This window comes from Manacus candei, unplaced genomic scaffold, assembly GCF_025592945.1.
Source record: "Manacus candei isolate 608988 ecotype Guabito, Panama unplaced genomic scaffold, ASM2559294v1 h1tg000083l, whole genome shotgun sequence".
NCBI lineage: Eukaryota > Metazoa > Chordata > Aves > Passeriformes > Pipridae > Manacus > Manacus candei.
The window spans coordinates 2,658,886-2,672,998 of NW_026138131.1; positions in this window are offsets into that span (position 1 = coordinate 2,658,886).

Here is a 14,113-nt window from a genome sequence, read left to right on the forward strand (position 1 = left end):
CTCATAGAAAAGGCATTGGAAGCCAGGTCTGCAGACAGCGTTTTCTCCCAGGTCAGTAGCCCTTCCTTGCCTGGGGAATGTGAGAATGTGGCTGCAGGCCAGGTCCCTCGTGCACAGAGGGAGGGAGTTGGAGCACCAGGCCTCTGGTCAGCACTTGCCAGCCGGAGCTGCGCTGTTCTCATGGAAAGCTGACGGGAAAACGCAGGCGCGCGCCAAGGGGTCTTGCTCAACTGAGAGTTCTGCAGCTGTCCTGCGAGGAAAGGAACGTGACACAGGGGCAGGAGCTGTGCAAGAGCTCAGGGGCCCCTCGTACCTTGAAGGAAGGGGAAGCAGAGGTCAAAAGTTCTGGCCGGTCTTGTACTTCATCAGGACTACAGCTCCACAAATCAGACTGCTTTAGGTAAAACATCATTTTTGGAGCTGACACTCCACTGCAAGGCTGAAGACGGGAAGCCCAAGATGGGACCAAGGTTTTTCATCTGGAGTTAAAAATTTTATATGGATTCATCTGCAAATGCATGTGGAGTAGGGGAGGAACAGGAATTAGTTCTTAGCCAGGAAGGGTCTATTACTCTCTGAACTGGAATAAACCAGGACAACTAGGATGCTTTTCCCGCAGTACATCTGGTGAAGTTGGTTTTACTCTACACATGATGGTGAAAATTAATCAGAAGGTGGTTGCTAGATAAGCATGATCTTTAAAATGAAAGAATGGCTTGCCATGAAAAAGCATGGTCAAGAGGTTAAGCAGCAAGCTGAGACTCAGGAAGAACAGGGTCCATTCCTTGTCCTACCAGAGGCACTAGGGCATTACTTGTATTATCTGCAGGACTCCTTCTTAGGAATGCAAAGTGCCTTGCACTATTTTAAGTCATCCCATCTCTGTGTCTCAGCCCCCCGTGTGTAAAATGGGAGACAATAGCAAAATAGTCTCACAGGGACTGTGAGATGCTCAAATGCTAAAGAAAGAGAGGCCATATGTGTTCCTAAAATAAGTAACAGCATGGATAGGGCTATTTTGGGACAATAGAGCTGTGCTAGCTTTGCATGCAATTGCCTCCACCACAGCAGAAAAGAAATCATAGAATCATAGAATGGTTTGGGTTGGAAAGCACCTTTAAAGGTCATCTAGTCCAAACCCCCTTCAATGAGTAGGGAGAGAAGAGTTTAAAAAAACATGTATTCACACATATAATAATTTAGGGATTTATACTGCTGAGGTGACACTATTCAGAAGTTCTGGAAGCTACTGAAATCCGCTTTTCACTGTAATAGATAATGCTGTGAGCTTCAGGTAGGTCAAGAGTTTCAGGATTATCAGTTGGCAGTTTTAAGGGTGATGTCCAGGGAAGGGAGCAGTGGTTTGGTGACTCCCTGGGGTGCCTGGGCTGCCCACACAGCCAGAGAGAGGGCAGAACCCCAGTGCCATGTGCAGGAGTGGAGTGGTGTGGTGAAGAAGCAGGGATGGTGGTAACACTGTTTCATTTCAGCAAGTTTCTGGCTGAGGCTCTAAATATCAGACTTAATCACCTACTGTGCCTTGTGGTGGCTCATGTCCTTCTGCAGGTCTAACTTTTTATACCCACCTTGGAACAATAAAAGATAAAAGTTTTGAAATATATAGCTATAAAATAAAGAGCACATGGGGCACACACATATCTTATGGCTTCTTGCCTTAATTAAGGTCTGCACAAACTCGTTTTTCCTTGTCAGGTGCAGCCATGACCCAGACTATGCCATAATCCAAGTAGTAGGAAGAAAAGAGGACACCAGACAGGACCACTGGAACTTATAAACAAACTTGCAGCAACTGGAGACATGAGGAGATCACAAGGCTTGCTGAATGCATGTCTGGCACCCAGGTACCTCATCACCCAGAAATAGTTTAGGTATTTATCTACATACAGACCTAGCAATTTGGCTTGTGTTCAACATAGAGATTCAAGTCTGATTTGATCAAATAACCCCTATAAACTGGTATTTTATATGCGTGTAATAACACATATATGATACATTTCTTATTGTTGTTTAAGTTAGAAATGTCACAGTGATGTTCACTGCCTTTTAAATTTATGAACAGATGAAGAAACTAGAGGATTGTGAAAAATTAATGTTAAACTAGCCATGTTTCCCCAGACCTCAAAAATACACTTGTGTTAAAATGCTTTACATATTCTAATTTATTTGCTCTTATTTATGGATAGCTCCTAGGTTTCTTTGGCAGCAAAGTGTATGTGTACATGCAAGATACATTATTAGACAGAATTGCTACAGCTATAATAATTTTCACTTGAGAGCTCAACTCTGAAAGGTGCTGAGCACCATAGCCAGATGTACTTGAAGACAAGAGAACAAAAGTGCTCACAGAGATCAGCGTGATATACATTAAAGAGAGATATAATTGGAAGGATTCGCTATACTGGGCATAACTGTATGGTTTTGGCAGGAGAAGGGGCTGCAGGGATGATCTGTGTGGGAGGTGAGGGGTTGCCCTGTGCTGGTCACAGACACTTCCAGCTGGTTTTGCAACAGACAACACTGACCCACTTGTTCATCAAGATCAAACCCATAAGAGGAGCATATGGTGCCTCTGCAAAAACATATTTAAGAAAGGTGGCAGCCACTAAACAAGAAGAGATGCCATAGAGAGAGGGATACTAGCCAAAGCACAGAACAAGAAGAGGTGCCCAAGCAGGGGCAAGAGAGACACCAGTGCAGGGGAGATGTTGGAGAAAAAGGAGGAACAAGAGGAGCCCAATCCAGGGCAAAGCAGTGGCAGAGAAAGAGGAGAGGCTGGAGCAAGGGTGAGGAGTTTCTGAAGCAGTTACACCTGTGCAGGGACTGTGGCCCGTGGAGGAACCTCATGAGAGCATTTGAGTAAGAAACAAGAAGCAGTAAAAGAAAAGGAAAAAACAAGCACTGTTCACCACCTTCTGTGATGCTCATTGTCTCATCAAGGAGATAAAGCATGGTGTGCACTGAGGGGATTGGGGATGGGGCAGGGAAGGAGAGCTTTCACAGAGGGAAGTGGTATTTTTGCTGAGTGTTTGTCTTCTTTATTTCTCAATACTGGAATAAGAATTAAAAACTTGCATTAATCTCAATAAAATAAATTCTATGAAATTACCCAACACAAGACTCTTTCCCCACCCCCCTCCCCAAAACTTGGACAACAAAAGAATCTGCTCAACCTTTATTCCAAACCTGAAACAAATACCTGTAGTTTAGGAAAAGTGGGAACCTTTCCCCTCAGCTGTCTTTCTTCATGTTTTCACCGTACTTACTCCAAGATCCAAATAAGTCTGCATTTTATGAATTGGACAATGCCCAATAACTATGGGAATTAAAAGATAATAATGTGCTAAAACACTGACTGCCAGATCTAGACAGACACAAGGGACAAGAAGAAATGTTTTTTCCTGACTATCCAGCTGCTTTGAATTCAGCTGAAACACGGTCTCTCTCTGAGAAACCCAGTGAAAATGGCTTGCACTGTGCGAAGCTGACCCGCCTGCTCACTCGGGAGGGACTCAGCCAACACAGGACATGGAAGAAATGACATGAGCTTTCTGAGGAGGGGGCCAGATTGCTCACTGTTCCAAGATATGTTAAGCACAGGAGAAGGGATGGGATGCTAGTAAGCCTGTGCTGATTCTCGGACGATGCTGGCCCTCACCCAGCCTCTCTCATCATGGGGTGCTTGAACTTGTGAGAACTGGAGAGGGTTCCTGAAGGGCTGGAGCCAGTGAAGTGCCAAGAGAGTGGAGTTTCTCCCTCTCTCCAGCTTCACTTCCCTTGGCATGTTGAGAATTCCCCACTGCCAGACTGACCAGTGCAAAAGCAATGAGGAACTTGAGAACCAGCCCTGACTGTTGTTTTGCACTCACAACAGCTAGAAAGACCTTGGAGTTTCCCACCTTTTTCCACTCTAAATGCAGGAGTACTGCAAATGCTGAGGTTAAGGTAAACTTGGATTTTAAGTGCAGTCTCTGCAACTCTTCCCCCCACACCCCATTTCTACCAAACAGGTTCAAATGTAAGTATTTTATGGACAGAAGCTGGAAAGGAGCAGACACCTTGTAGAAAGCTCCTATAGATGATTTATGGGCAAACCATTGCTAATTCACAAAGGGTGTCCAATTTTTAAGTATGATTGCCTTTTCAGTCACTCCACAGAGCTCCAGATAGAATGAGGGCTGGGGTTAGCACTTTAGGGGATGTATTATCAACAGCCTGTAAGGTTGAGGTATGCAGACACTATTTATCTCAATGAAACTCTTTCTACATTATGATGACCTGAATTTAATTACATCAGCTTCATCCATCAGCTGACATGCAGTCTCTCCACTTACATTGTGTCTCAGATCATTGAACTTGCAGCAGAACCAAGAAGACATCAGCCCTTAAATCATCTTCCCTAAAGCGTGGAAACACACAAGTTCTTTAAGGTAAAAAAAAAATATTTTTGTTTCTTTAGTAGAGCCTCTTTGTTAGGCGTGTTGAGTCTGGTATAACCATGTCCTGTAAAACTTTACTGGCTTATTTGTTTTGTGTAAAGTAGCACAACACAGCTGCTCTTTATGGACCGAAACTTTTATCTGGCATTGAAATGATTCTTGGCTTCATTTTATAAAGCTGTGGAAAACCTCAACCTGCGATTATTTTGTTAGCTTTAAAAATGACTTTTGTTTCACATGCCTTTAGTACTCTCTAATTGTGCTAGGGAGTTAGCTGCATAATTTCCCTGTGTTGATTTGGAAACTATTCTTTCTGCCATAAGATCCGTGTGTGTGTTTGTAGCATGGAAAGTTCCAGTTTGTGATTCAAAAGCTGCCATTCAATTAGATATGGACATTTCAACTTCATTTTGGCAAAAACACTACAGTGATTTCCTAACATCACAGATGCTTTATCTGCATACAAACCCTCCAGATGCTCATGCTGTCACACACATACTATTGAAGGTTGTCCAACAATGCTCCAAGATCCTAAAAGCATTTACAAAATCAAGCTCAACTGCACTCACCAATGGAGAAGTCACCAAAATATGAAGATAGTGCAGACACTGCAATGAAAGCATTGACGACAATGCACAGGCACCAGCAGAGCTGAGCACCTCTGGAAGATTAATTCAGGGTGAAAAGGGATCTCCAAAAGTCCCAGTTGTTTCGTTCTTCATTTTGACAACTGATCCATCATTTTGTTTTAAAGACAGGCAAGAGCAGGTTCAAAGCTTTAGGGCCTAACTCAAAGCTCCCCCTGGAATCAGAAAGAAAATGCTATTGCTGTAGGGGTCAGTGGTGGTGTTGGTCTGTGATGTGTCTCTGAGAAAACATCAATTAAAAGACTATAAAACACAATAAATTGCCAAGTTTAATGTGGAAAACTATTTTCTAAAGCTTTATTTTTCATATTAGCTTTAATTTTGCTTGTAGCCCTTTATATTTGTTTGAAATTTTGCTGCTTGTGTCCATGACCTAGGCCTTAGAGCATGGAGCATCATTACACTTGGCTGCAAGGAGCATCCATCACAGATTTGCCCAAATCCACCTCTGTGGTTCTTAGGCCCCTCAGAGAAAGACTGCAGTGTCACCTTACAAGTAAAGAAGGAAAAAGTGCTTGGTATCATGATGACTGTTCAGAGTAAGATACAAGGAACAAAAAAATATTTATTGTCCGACCCCATCCATGGGAAACAGGCAGTTTCTATTGGGACTTCTCTGCAAAGAAAGTCACCACCACCATGGGGATTTCCCCTGCAGCAAGAGAAATAACCCCAAACTCTCACCATTGGATCTCCAGTTCTGTTAAAGTCATCTCCCAGTGGAGGAATGGAGCAGCCCACTGCCCCACTCGACAGCAGCGAGAGGGAGAGGAGAATTTTCACTCATTATTTTCTAAGTCCTATTTCTGTCAGGGGAAAGGACTCTGGAGCATTCTCTGACCATCAGTAAAGGAAGGTGGGGTTTGTCGTGAAAAGGGAGAAATGAGAAATCAAAATCAGCCAAATCATGTGAGAACAGAGCTTGGAGGAGTTTTGGGAATTATGAGGGGCTTGTCTCAAAATTCCTTTCAATGCAATGTGTTGAGAGAGAAACAATAGCTGATGAAAACACCAGTTAGAGAAAAACATTAAGTGAGTACTTAATGTAAAACTAAATAAAATAAAAATTGACTGAAGGCAAGTATAATCCATGAACTCCCCAAGAGTCTTTTCAGCTACTTCTTTGCATGGATTTATTGCTTGCTTGACCCAAGAAACCACCATAACCAAATCTATTCCCATTTTTCTATTCTAGGAATGGGTGAAAATATTTCTTTTTTCCTCTCAGAAAATTACTTTAGCAAAAAAAAAGAAATATTCCCCACCCTTCTGCTTATGAAGAAGGTGTTGTGGGGTTATACCATGGACTTTAACAGATGCTCATAATTACCACAAGTGTTTTCCTTAATCAGATTTTGGAAGAAAAAATGGTATATAGCAGTGGAGTGCTAATTATAACCTACTGAAGTTACTGGAGAAGGCCTGGCACTGCCATGGCAGAATTTGGCTGGGCATGCACATATGTGAAGGGTTTGTTTTAAAAACACAGGAATGTCAAAAGGACAGAATTAGTATCCTGAGATATATTCTCATCTGAGAACGCTGTGTGCAGGTTCTGTAGTAATGAGTTTGATAAAATCTCTCAGGTTCATCTGTGCCATCCTGCACTCTTTAGCGGCACAGGGGAAAATATCTTCCAAAGCAAGAGCAATAAATTTTGGATATGAAAAATATTTAGCTCCCAGGACTGTAGCTATGCATGCAGATACAAAGTAGAACTGAGAAGCATGTTAATCTGACCAACTTTGTGTTAGCCCAAGGATGGGCTTTCCTCAGTGACCTTCAAAGAGACCTGTCTAGCCCCATTACAACTTCCCTTATCTAAAAATTAAAAGAATCCCACAACATGAAATTAAGTCACAGGTCACAGCCACCCAACAACAAATATTTCCCACCCTTGCCCTAGACAAAACTTTGTGGAGCACGAAACCTGCCTTCTTGTCTGTAACTGTAAAGCCTAACACACATACATATATCACACTGTAAAAACTAAACTCTCCATAGTGGAACACCATAGGTTCCAAAATGCCCCCCCCTTCTATAAGTACTGTTCTGTCCATAGCTTTGTCTGTGGAATGTCATGTGCAAAAGCTTTCTGCAGACTCAGAAAATAAAGAAAAAGCAGGACTTAAAGATTTAACTACCATATGGATTTCAGAGTGAGGCAATTTTTTTCCAGTATTCCTGATGTAATTCCTGTATTTGCTCGCTTTACAAAATAAAATGATGCTCACTCTTCCTTTCTGTTTCATTAGGCTGTTATGAAGACCATACATACAGTACTCTGAATATGCAAAATAGCATTTAACTGACCTTGCATTAAGTAATCAAAAAAACATGTTCCTTTTAATTTCATCTAGTTTTATTGGAAAATTATTTGCTTCAGAAAATTTGTTTCTGGCACTTTCAAAAACTGTATTGGGTGATAGCTTTGGTTTATTCTCATCATTTATTGGCTTGTTAAGCCATTTCATTTAATGTTAATGATGCAAAACATCTTGTTTAATGCTTTGATGCTGCCCAACATATTATTGCTTCGGTCTGCAGAATAGGGCACTTTTAATATCTCTCCTTTAAAAAACATTATCATTATTTAATTTTTATTACATAAGTTTTACAAAAATGCCATCTCAGAACAAGTAATTTGTAGATGAACTAATACCACAACAGCTTTTAAAAATCACTGCAGTGTTCCAGAGCATTGGCCTAAGACATCATTGCAAGAATTTTATGAGCTCTTGTGTTTGGGACAAGTGCTGTGATTTATTCACACTACAATGTCCCCTTTTAAGAGGCAAAGGCAGTACAGTGCAATGCAGTGTCACCGCAGTATCACTACGCTGGAATGTCGTGTTCATTGACACAAGAATGTTCCAGGCAGCAGTTTTCCAAAGAAAGGGACCGCATAGTTTTGGGGGCAACATTTACTTGAACAAAGTTCCTTGCTCAATGTCAAGAGAAAGCAACTCTTCTGATGCTTAGGAGATGCTGAAGTGAAAGCACTGGCTGGAGTGAGCAGCGCTGGCAAACTGAGCTACTTCAGGGAAATACTGCAAAGCTCTTTTATGATTCAACATTGGTGATGACATTTCTACCCTGTTACTTTTAGGTGTACCAGTTCTTTGTGTTTCATTCATGTTTTGAATTGGTTTTAAGGTAAATATTTTTAATGTGCTCTAAGAACAGTCACTACAGAGATTCAATAAAAAAAGACATTGAATTCTGGAAATGTAAACCAGACAGTTTCTGTTACATGATTATTATGCATAAAAATAGTATACAGGGCCTGTGTAGTAGGATCTCTAAACAAGTAACATTCTATCAGCAAAGTTCTTGGTTTTTTTGGTCTTATTGTGGTTTTAGATTTTTTGTTTGGGTTTGTTTGGTTTTTTTTAAGAACTAGAATAAGCAACATTTAATCAGAGGGGTCAGTCTAAAGTATTTTTTACCCACCCACCCACAAAGTAGGTTGCATGGGTTTTCCGCTGTCTTTTTTTTAATCCCTTACCTTGCTATTCCAGGTTACAACTTTTTCTTTTCCATTCCAATAGTTCCAGTAACTGAATCGTTTACTTCAAGGTTCTATTTTTTTTCCTGCATGATTCTCAGCTTCTGTTGTGCCATTATATGAAAGACATTTTTGTTTGACATTTCACAGAGGCTTATGAGAATAATGCACTTCATGCATCACCTTTGTATTTCATTTCAAGCCACTAAAAGGCAAACTCCATTCAACCCCACCGAGGTTATCTGTCTTATGCCAAGTCCACACTGGCTCAGAGGGCCCTTTCACACAACTGCTCAGACAAAGCCCTGCATTTTCCATTGCTCAGGCTGCTTCCTCACCCACAGCTCAGAGCGTTTTTGACCAGTTTCTCTCTTTCACTTTATGAACAGATCTTTTTCTTCTTCCTTTTTTTTTTTTTTTAAACACAGGGGACCCTCACAAGGGTTGTTTTAAATCTGACAACAGCTCTCCAATAACCCAATGACAGACAGAAAACCCTGAGATGGAAATTGGCTGAACAAGTCTATAATCAGCTTGGGAGACCACTAGGGAAAACACCCAAAGCAAGCACCAAAATATACTTATAGAAATTGTTAAATGAGACAAAGAAAAAGCCCTTCTGCAGCTTGTAGTCAAAATGCTGAATCTTTCTTTACCCTCCCCAAGGTGTATGCAGCTACACTGTGGTTTCAAATTCCATAAGGTAACATGTAATGGGAAAAGGGTCATTTTCTCATATGGTATATTACCAAAAACATTATGTCCCTTTAGTTCCCTCTTTGGCTTTCCATATGTTAACTATTACAGAGCTGTCCCTTCAGCTCTGAAGCATGCCAACTCCTCCTGCAACAAGTATCAGCAACAAACGAGACCAGGATGCAGCACAACTGTGTTTGAGTAGAATTGGCCCTGCTACTAAAGAAAGTGTGATTAACAGGAGAATAGTCAGAATGTTCATATTTAGGTGTTTCAGTTGGAAGGCTAATTTGAAGGGCAGAGAAAAAAATCTGGTCTAAAGCCATGGATATATAGTCACCTAAGGTATGAATTCGTGCTGGTGCTGAGGTGGCTTCAGCCAGCGGCTCCTCCCTCACTACTTACAGCAAGGTGGATGTTCCTACAGCCACACCATGAGCTGGCTCACAGAGCTGTGCTTGCTGAGGAGTGACCCTCAGCTTGATCTTTAGCACAAGGGAGGCAGCCAGGAGTTTTTCTGGCAGTAGCAGCATCTGAATCAAAATGTTTAATCCTGCCCCTGACCTTAGCTGGTCTTAGATGTGAGGCCAAGAGGTGCATTCAGCCTGTGCTAATCAAATGCCATCAGGGCACCGAAACAAGGAGGACCCCACTTCCCTTGCCCCCATCCACACACTCCTGCCTCTTCCCTTGCCCTCACTTTGATACTCATCTTACTTCTCAACAAGTCAGTTCAGCTTTCTCAAGTTTAAGAAAGCCAACTCCACAAAAGAGCTGAATCACAATATCCACTCAGTAAACTGAGAGGAGACCCACAGACAATGCAAAACAAAGGTCTGGGCAATAACCAGACTTGGGAGAGAACAGAAACACCAAAAACAAGAAGCCACAAGCTTAGCTCAGCAATCTTCACACTAACGGTTGCAATGATTACCTTCAAAATATAAGACATATCTAAAGCACCTGGATTCTTCAACAGGAGCTTCTATTGAGCTCAGGATGGAGGTAACATAAAAACTTAATGACAAAAAATTATATTTTAAGTCTTAACTACTCCACTGTTAACTGTTTTAACAGAAATAGCAAGCTAAGGTGTTTATCTGCTGGTAGTGACTTCCCCCCTGGGTGAACTTCAATTAAATCTCTTTAACCATAGGGGGAAGAATGTAAAATTTACCTCTGTCTCTCTCATCACATCCTAAATCTTCTCAGATTGGAAGAAGAGGTGCATTTCAAGAAAGGCTGAGTAGTCACAACAGGATATTAGGTTTGTGAGGCTGCAAAACACAAAAGGTCACAGCAGAGAGGCCTCATTAACCAGAAGTATAGAAGACCACCTTTGCTCTTCTCAGCTGGAGAAGTGATGAAGGCAAATTTCAGAAGCCAACTCTTAAAACCTGCTAGCTATGGAGAAAGAGTAAATTAGCTTTACCTTTCACCAAAATGCAGCCAAAGCACCCTGCCCTGCTGTCACAGCTGTGTGCAGGTATGGACACAGATAGTTACTGCTGAGTTCTGACCTGCTGGAGAGTCACTTCCTAACTGACTGAGTGACAAGTGGCTGACAGCCCTATACCCACAAGCTCAGGTTGGGTTTTGATGCTAATATTAAGCAGTGGTGGCAGAGAAGGGATGAGGTTCTTGGTATTGCTCTTGCATTCAGAGCAAGGATAATGCTCTTGCTCTTCTTTTAGCTTTTGGCGACTGAGGTACCAGCTTCAGCCTTTAACAAGAATTAGGAACAGAGATGCTTCAAGTGTTGTCAGCTAAGGTGTGCTAATCTCCTCATGGTGCAATTTATGAGATTTTGCAGATTGCCTGTAAGATTTAGCCTGGCACTACTGAAGGCGAGCTCCCCCATAATAAGCTAATAAATTGTAGTGAATTGCCTTCTTACCTCTTATGAAACCATATAAGCTCAAACAACTGGGATGGAACAGAACAATTTAAATTCTACATTGACCTGGAAGGAAATGGCAAATGCCAGTTTCATCCTAGTTCTCACCAAAAGTTTGTGTTTTCTTGTTGTGGTGACCCTCCCTTAATGGGAAAGGAGTACCCAAGATTCATAGATGCTCGTGGTCAAAAGGAATCACAAAAGTTAGAGGGTCCCCAAAAGCTTACAAAGTTTTATTAGTAAATTACACACTTGGCATGGAAATTGGTGTGTTTGTCCCTGTCCCTGTAGTATAAGCACACAGCAGTGGGGTTTGGATAAAGGGATAAGTTGAAAGGGAAGAGAGAAAGAGAGAGATGAATTAAAGAGGGAGAGAAAGAAAGAAGAGAGAAAAAGAGATCACTAGTCCTGGCTCCAGCATTGATCCAGCTGGGGTGTTCAGGGTCCCGGGGTCACTGGGCTTTGTGGGGACACCTTTTTATAGGTAAGTTGTCCCTGCGCTGGAGGTAAGTTTCTCACTTTCTGTGTAAATTAGTTATCACGTGCAGTCCATTCTTCTAGACCTTTCTGGAAAGGGGTTGAAGGGCTTCGGGGGTCTTTGGTGGTCTTGATTCTGACCCTGCATTCCATGTCCGCTTCTCAGCCTCATTCCTACACTTGTGCTGTGCTGTGTTGTGCTTATCTCCTCGAGCTAGAACAAGAATGTTTGTCCTAGGAAAGTGCTGCCCTAGCTCCGTATGGCCCCTTCTCCAGCCACATCCTGTTCCTTCTCACAGTGTGTTACTACCAACAATCCTTGGCTGTCTCCACAGCCATGCAGCTATCAGTGTTTGAGACATAGACATTAGCTCTCTATTTTCTGGGCTTCTGCCCTTGTTCTGACTCAATTTCTGTCATACACTCTGGTGATGCTCTGAGCCGCTGTTTCCCAGAAAGGCTGGGTAGTGGGACAAGACAGGAAGCTGAGGACGGGACACCCAAAGTGCTCCCGAAGGGTTGTGCTTTCTTTAACTTTCGGTCTGAGGATCGGAGTACGAACCCAGCGCGGCTGCAGCCGCATCCTGGACCACGAGATGGTGCCAAAGCGCTCAGGTTTAGGGATGCGCATTCCCACCTGCCGGAGCGCCTGGTCCAGCCCTCACTGCCAAAATCATCAGGAAAAGGTGAAGGAAAATGTAACGAACGGATCAACTACCATTCATATGTATCACACACACACACACACACACACACACACACACACACACACACACACACACACACATCTCTTAATTTCTCTCCACAATTTCAGGGTTTCCTTCTCCCGGGGTTTATTCCTCATTAGTGCTACAACACCAACACAGTGAATCTGAGTACCTTCAATTATATCAATTATCCTTAAAAACCACACTCACCCTCCATCTTCAATGCCATTAAAATACATTAAACACGTGTTTTGATTCAGTAGACTTAATTGAATGAGAGTTATTAACATGACTTTGAAACTGCTAAAATTAGGTGTATTATAGATGACTATCTTCCTCAGAACTGTTACATCAAAACTGAGGTCTCAGTGGGCTGTAGTGTTGTGTTCTGGAACAAAATGTCCACAAAATACATTTCTAAAAATCATCTGTGGTCACTGAAGGCAGAGAGATCCCTCATGGGCTGAGAGGGCAGCAGAGGCAGAAGTACAGGCCACAGAGGTAAGGTCCCCCTCGTCTTCCCACTGATCCCACTACAGGAACTCAGGTGAGTCAGTCACCTCATCAATATCCTGTTCCAGCCACTGCAAACTCCACAGGACTGGGACTGCATTTGACAAAACACAGGGGCACTCCAGGGAGCCCCTGACTTCTGGCAAAGTCAGAAACAAGGCTATGGTGAGAACTGTCAGAAAATGTCAAGTCTACATCCCAAGCTGCATCCTAAGATCACAGTTTTGACATTGTGACACACAAAAAAGATGAATAGTTCTCTTTATATAATGTGCTTATAGAACCTAGCAAAAAGGACCCTAAAATGGGCTTCTTGTGTATATTTGGAGGCTTTAACTGTGGCTCAGTCCTACAGAGAGAGAGCTAGCAATCCTCTTGAAGGTGGCTATTGAGTGACAGAACTAAAAGAGAAAGGCACTTTTCCTTTCACAAAGAAGTATCAAAGACAAATCCACCTTTGAGAGAGAGCAGCACTCATATTTTGCTTATTATCTGAGTCTTCATGAAATCAGCTCTAATACAGCCTAAGATTTGGCTCAGTAACAATGGGTTTGGTGTAGTTTTTTATTGTTCTTTGGGGGGTGTTTTTTTAGTCCTTTAGAAATTATTTGAGCTGTCTTTGATTTATTTACCCTTGGTATCCACAATTGCAGAAACAACAACTGTTTCTGCTTACATGGATGGAGTCTGCAAACAGGGACAGGAGAGAGATCGTGAAGCAATTCAGCAGCAAGGACCAACAACTTTTCATGAGACATGGCTATCAGTTATAGACATGCCTCATGAAATATAGTTATATTGCACCCAGTATAAATCACCCACTTGTGCACAATTGTCTCGTGTCTCATCTCCCAGGATGCCAGCAGTCTCAAAACTAGCTGCCCAACAGAGTCTTTCAAACTTGTCCCATTCCCCCAAAACCCCAGGACAAGGGGTGCCCAACTAACAGTACAGTTTAAGCATGTGTTCCATCAGTGCATCAAGGTCAGAAAGCATCACAGAAAAGAGTGTTTCGTCTGCTCAATTTTATTTGAAAAGCTTACACTGAACTTCTGTGCGTAAATTTTCTGTGAGACTGTAAAGCCTAGTACCAAAGGGGGCATCGCTCACCCAATGTGCTTCTGGACCTGGCATCTCTGAATGGCACCTGCCACTGGGATTTCATTCTTTCTTATAGGATACGACTGGCCCAATGATCACAGCATCCAGGC